The sequence below is a fragment of the Rutidosis leptorrhynchoides genome, chromosome 1 (assembly GCF_046630445.1).
Source record: "Rutidosis leptorrhynchoides isolate AG116_Rl617_1_P2 chromosome 1, CSIRO_AGI_Rlap_v1, whole genome shotgun sequence".
Classification (NCBI taxonomy): domain Eukaryota; kingdom Viridiplantae; phylum Streptophyta; class Magnoliopsida; order Asterales; family Asteraceae; genus Rutidosis; species Rutidosis leptorrhynchoides.
The window spans coordinates 334,809,915-334,816,359 of NC_092333.1; the positions used below are offsets into that span (position 1 = coordinate 334,809,915).

General features: G+C 41.1%; 1 non-coding gene across 1 annotated transcript; it reads right to left on the minus strand.

Annotated features, from left to right (window-relative positions):
* Positions 1-474: 474 nt before the first annotated feature.
* Positions 475-581, minus strand: LOC139887370 (small nucleolar RNA R71). The gene has a single exon (XR_011773205.1). It is a non-coding gene; the product is annotated as a small nucleolar RNA R71 (small nucleolar RNA).
* Between the last annotated feature and the right edge of the window lie 5,864 nt (positions 582-6,445).

Here is a 6,445-nt window from a genome sequence, read left to right on the forward strand (position 1 = left end):
ACCCAAACCCGATCTAGACCAGGGCCGTTGTTATTCGTACCTGATCCAGACGCAATAATCTCTAAAGCACACAAGGAAGAATGAATCAAAAACCAAATGGCGTTACGCGTTACTTTAGCAGAAAATACCAAACCCTCGATTGAAGGTCGAGGAGGACCAATTAGATTTCTAGAGATTCAAGGACACTCGTTCGAGTTAAAACATCACATCATCCAGCTCATTCAGAATAGCTGTCAATTTCATGGATTACTGAATGACGATCCTAATTCTCACCTTGATAAATTCATATCTCTTTCGAACTCGTACAAACAGCCAGGGATATGACAAGATATAGTCCGGCTATACTTGTTCCCCTATTCTCTCACTCATCATGCTCAAACTTGGTTTGAAGGACTGGAAAAAGATTCCATCACGTCATGGACAGAGATGGCGACTAAATTCCTAACCAAATATTTTCCTCCTTCTAAACAAACTAAACTGAAGAATGACATCATTAACTTCAAACAAAGTTATGATGAATCTCTTTACACTGCATGGGAGCGTTTCAAAACCCTGCTGAAGAGGTGCCCTAATCACCAGTTAGAACGGTCAGCCCAAATCTGTACCTTCTACAATGGTCTTACGGTAAATCATAGGACGACGATTGATGCAGCAGCTCAAGGGAATCTGATGAACCAAACCGCAGATGAAGCATGGGAATTGCTCGAGAACATGACGATGCATCATCATGACTGGAACAGTGGTGAAACAACTTCATCATCTGCCCCACTCTCTGCACTTGACAATCAAACGAAGGCCATCAAATCCCTCACAGACAAGATGGAATCTCTTGCTAAACAACTCAGAGAATTGAAGACGCAACTGCAGCAGGTTAACTAAGCTCAGGGTTGTATTAATTGTACCAACCCGCAACCTACTGAAGACTATCAAGTTGAGTATGAAAATCCTGATGGTTCAGTCTGTTACGTTCAATACCCAGCTCGTCCACCAAATCCCGGATTCAATCAACTATCAAGGGTTAATCAATTTCAGCGAAGCAATCAACCTTTCCGCTATCGCTATCCACCTTATCCAGCACAACAATCTCAATTGACCTACGATCAACCACTTCCACTCATTGGTCCCCCAGTTAAGGAGAATTCCCCTACCACCCAGATTACAAAAGCAACTAACCCCACTCTCGGAGCTGATGATCAGTTAACTCAGTTTATCCAAGGACAACAACAGTTAAATCAGAGAACTATAACCAGACAAGATCAGACGGAGATACTAATGAGAAATCAATTGACTCTGCTCAAAAGTTTGGAAACGCAGCTCGGACAGTTATCACAACACCTTGAAACCCGATTGTAGGGAAGATTGCCAAGTAATACTATCCAAAACCCCCACATAGAAGAAGTAAAGCAAATGGATTCCGTAATCCCAGAGGAAGAACCACGGAGAAGGTCAACTAGGCTTAAGAACAAATCAACATATACTCAGAATCTGACCCCTGAAACTCCAGTTCGCATACCTTATCCTGGAAGGCTACAAGAACCATCCAAGCTTGATTCCTTCAAACTAGATGGCAGATTCCTAGACACTATGTCCAAAGTTCCCAACCAGAAGAGATACATCTGAAGGCTTCTATCTACAAAGGAGAGGATACCAGACTCTAACAAAATTCCACTGAGTGAAGAATGCTATGCATTACTGAGAAACTCTCTACCACCTAAGCTAGGAGATACGGGTCGATTCGTTTTCCCGTGTTCAATCTACCAATCTGGAACCATTCATGCACTATCAGAATTAGGAGCAAGTATCAACCTAATCCCCTAATCTCTCTACAAGAGATTAGAGTTAGGAGATTTGTCACCAACCAAAATGATAATCCAACTTGCCGATCATACAATTCGATATCCTAAGGGGATAGTTGAGAACATCTTGGTGAAAGTCGACAAATTCTTGTACCCTACGGATTTCGTAGTAATGGATATTAAGGAAGACCTACACACCCCAGTAGTGTTAGGAAGACCTTTCATGAATACGGCTAGGACTGTCATTGATGTGTACAATCAAACCATGATCTTACGATCACATGGGGAGAGCGTTACCTTCAAAATTGACCGACCAACCAATTTTTCTGGACAAGCAGAGATGTTTGCTATTTCCACCAGACGGATCACTTCCGATGATGTGTCATCACCACCAGCCGATGATATCGAGATGGGTGTCGAATCACAGTCTATAGACGACCCAGAAATGGAAGAAGAGGATCCCAGTGAAGAAATAGAGGAAAAGGAGGAATCTGAAGAGGAAGAGGAAATGGAAGACGTAAAAGAAACTGCGACAACACCCGTTCCAAGCACTGAGCGTCATGAAGAAATAATGAGGCTTGAAACGGCAGATGACAGTTTAATCATTCGCTTCAAAAAGAAAAACGACAAGGCTGAGGTTAAGGATATAGAAATTGATCCTGTAAGTATCAAAGTGGAGAATCAGAATACTGAAGAAACCCTTTCATCAGACGCATCCTCAGATGAACCGGATACCGATGATGACGAGGAAGAGCATCACGAAGACATTCTGACTAACTCACACTCTCCAACTGAAATAGATCAAGGGGAGCTGGACTCTTCTTCAGATCAAATTCCGATTATATCCACACATGCAGACATGATTACCTTCATTAATGATACCGATGATTTTGAAGACATTCTCGAAGCCATCCGAAAGTCAACCATTGATTTTTCGCTATGCTTAACAGAACGAATCATGGCTATCAGAGAAGAGCACCACCTCTATCTCCGAAGAGAAGATAATGATGTTGAAATCCTAGAAGAACGCATTCAAGACTTTATCAATTCTCTTCACGATCATATCTATCACGAAGAAAGGCAACGAGAGCATAATTCAGTGGTTCGCACTATTCTCGAGACAAGATTCTGTCGAGATCATAAGATCATTTACTCTAAGGTTTATAACGCCTTAGCCGGATCTGCACTTCCGTTCTCACGAAACGAACGAGCACTACTGACTCTCATCCGGAAGCATATGGATCTTTCCACCGGCCGCCCGACTTATCAATCTGATTTGCAAATGATCGAGGATATTCACAGTCTTTTCGCTCTTCTGGATAGAGATAACTTCGAAAGCACACCAGATAGACTAGTGATTTACGTAACAATTGATCACCACGCTGATCTGATTATCAAAGAGTTACAAGACGCTATTATGGAGGAAGCAAGACGGAACAATCCGTTCTCACATCTTGAACCAGATCGAGTCAACATTGCCACCTATGTTATGAAGCAGCTATCACGTATCTTCCACGAATCCACATATCCTAGTTTCATATTTAAAGCTGGATGTCAGGAGATATACTCAAAGATGGTGAAATTAATACTCGGATCAGGATTGCTGTTCACTTCTTTTCAGCTTCGTCTCTTAACTAATCTGTGCAAAGCTACAGACTCTTACTGTGGAGATCACCGTTCCGAAGACTTAGAAATTCTAAAGATACAATTTCTTATATTGTTTGAAGACCTCCGAAATGAGCATCCCGTCAGAGAAATCATAAACACCAGCACTGCGACCATGATTGATATTCATGGGTCAACCAGCAGAGCTGTGGATCATATTCTCATCGGACTTCAAGACTTATCAAGAGCCGAAACTACGAACTACTTATCTTTCAGAAGATCTTCAAGAGAAGTACCGGACTTGTTACCACTATTGGTCCGACACTTTCTCAGAACTTATCCACCAAGACTCACATTCCCTCAAGAAGACCAAGATCACAACCATCAACGAGGAATGTTTGCTTTTTGAAGAATCACTACGATCGAGCCAACGACCTTAAACAAAAGCGCTTCTCGGGAGGCAACCCGTGCAATAAAGTAGAGTAGAAAAATAAAGGATGACAAATGAGCCGATAAAGAAGCAAGGAAGGCAGCCGCATCTGCTAGGGGTATTTCTTTCTTTTCGCTACTAGCTCAAGATTCAAACCATACCGCATCCTAGCTTATCACTAAGTGTGGGATAACACCCAATTAAAACACTAGACAAACACTCCCAAATCTTCAACTAAAACTCCTAAGTGTGGGATACACTAGGAACATTGAGGACAATGTTCATCTAAGTGTGGGATGCTGGTATCTTTTTATGCTATATCATAATAAACCATTACGAAGATTCCAAGTCCTTAAGCCAAATTTCAAATTTTTGCAAAAGAAACCCTTTTTGAAAAATATTTTTGAAAACCTAAAACGTTTGTCAATAAAAATAAGGCTTAAGTAAGGTGGAAATCTTGTTAGATTGAAATCTTTAATAGAGCATTGCATGACTAAGGCATTATCGACCTAAATTGATTATGGTGAGGCACCCCAAATAAGACCAGCTTTCATCTTTAATGCTTCACTATTTTCCGTTGAGAGTGCCGATGTCTGTGCTCAGAATCAGAACTTGATTTAGATCTACATCTCCAAGCAGCAAAGCGTGATTTGGTTGTAATCAAAATAGCTACCCATTTGTCAAACATAAGCCTTCCACACCTCCACTACTTCTACTCCACCACCACATCCATATCACCTTTACTATTTCTCAGAAAACCCAGAAAATGAGATTCCTTCCGAAAACCTAATGTTATAAACCTCTCAAGTATCATGGCAAAGGTCTTGAAAAAGTTTACCGGCAAAAAGTTTATCGAGATGAAGTCTCCAAAAAAAAATGATGAAGGGGCAGAACTAAATAAGAGAAATGCCAAAGAGAACTCGACCGAAAATGATTATCAAATGAAGAAAAGTTCAAAAGTGCTTCTCAAAATATTTCAGCACTCCTATCTATCCGAATAAAAGTCTGTATAAAGACTACATTACCCTTTTATCTCACCCTTCAAAAACAACTTCACTACCACTCCAAAATTCCTTCTCCATCATTGACAAATAACCCATAAAGCTGAGATTACTACCGTTCTCAAGTTAGCAGTAAGGATTTGAGTCTTTATCAGGCCTATGACGATGGGTGCAGCGTGACTGGCTATGAGTATATTCATTTCTTAGATCAATAGGGAACCCTAAACACTTGAGTGATTTGAGTGACCCATGAAAGCTAGCCTATGTCATGTAACCTCCTCGCATGCTTACAGAGATAATTTCAATCCTAACATAGATGACTCACCTTATCTTTTTGCTCTTATAATAAAAGCAAACAGCTTAGGCTATTAGAAAAGAAACGCCAAAAAGTTCTTTAAAATGAGAGTTTGCTTGAGGACAAACAAAGTCTTAGTGTGGGATATTTGATATCGGCTAAAAAGTCACGTTTTCACCCCGGTATTAAGGTCCAAAAACAAGAAAGATTCGAACTTTGTTGGCAAAATACCCACTTCGTCGGTTGAAATTGAAGAACAAGTAATTACGAAGGCAGTGCAAAAAGAATCAAGAGAATCGGAGCTAAAACGAAGATTCTAGAGCGAAAACGGTGAAAGACAAGAAATCAAGTTACGATCCAGGGAATCAAGGCTGACCAGCAAGCCATACGGCCTGCCATACGGCCTACCAGTATGGAAACAACCTGCCATATACGTGCCACCACACGAGCCACCATACGGCCTGCCAAAAACGGGCTGCCATACACCCTGCCAGGCGTATGCTGACAAATTTCAAGTCTATTTAAAGGGTCTTTGTCATTCATTCCAACACACACTTCAATTCACTTCTTTCTCTCTCTTGTACAATATTAGTCATACTCTCAAGGTCTTCGACCCCGTGCGGGAAACCTAGTACCCGGAGAAGAACGCTGAAGATTGTATTAGGAGCGGTCTGGAGTCTTGAAGTTGTCACTTTTGTATTCAGAACTCGTTTAATCTACTGGTATTTCTATCATTTATCTTATATAATTTTTTATGATATTATCTCCATGATTAGTGAGTAGTTATCTTTAGTGTATGCTACGATGTAAGCAGTTATAATGCCGAAATAATATTATGGTCTGTGTACGTTGTCGAAGTGCTTTCCGATTATGCTTTAAACTCAATCGCTTTTCCAACTAATAGAACGTAGTTATAGGCTCTGTTATTGGGAAGTCGCGAACCCCGATTCAGAGTACACTATCTGTGTCACCCCTTGGTAAGAGAAGTCTATCGGATACAATGTAAGATCGACCGAGGCACACCGGTTGTAGTAAGTCTATTGAGCTTTGGATTCCGATTGAGGACTCTTTCTTAGTGAAACATCTGACTAGGCCCCTAGTACATTGTCGGTCCTAGACCATGCTAGTGTAGTCACCAAGCATATAAACTTCGTACGTGCACGCTGAAGCACAGCGGTTGTTGTAAGCTGTACCTCTGCTAAGTAAGGCCATGGAACACGGTTAGTGTTGACCAGTACACTGCACCATAACGCGGTCTCAAGCATTGCACCCCACTTGAGGGATTCTTAGTTAATTAAGGAATTGTTTGTTTAGACAC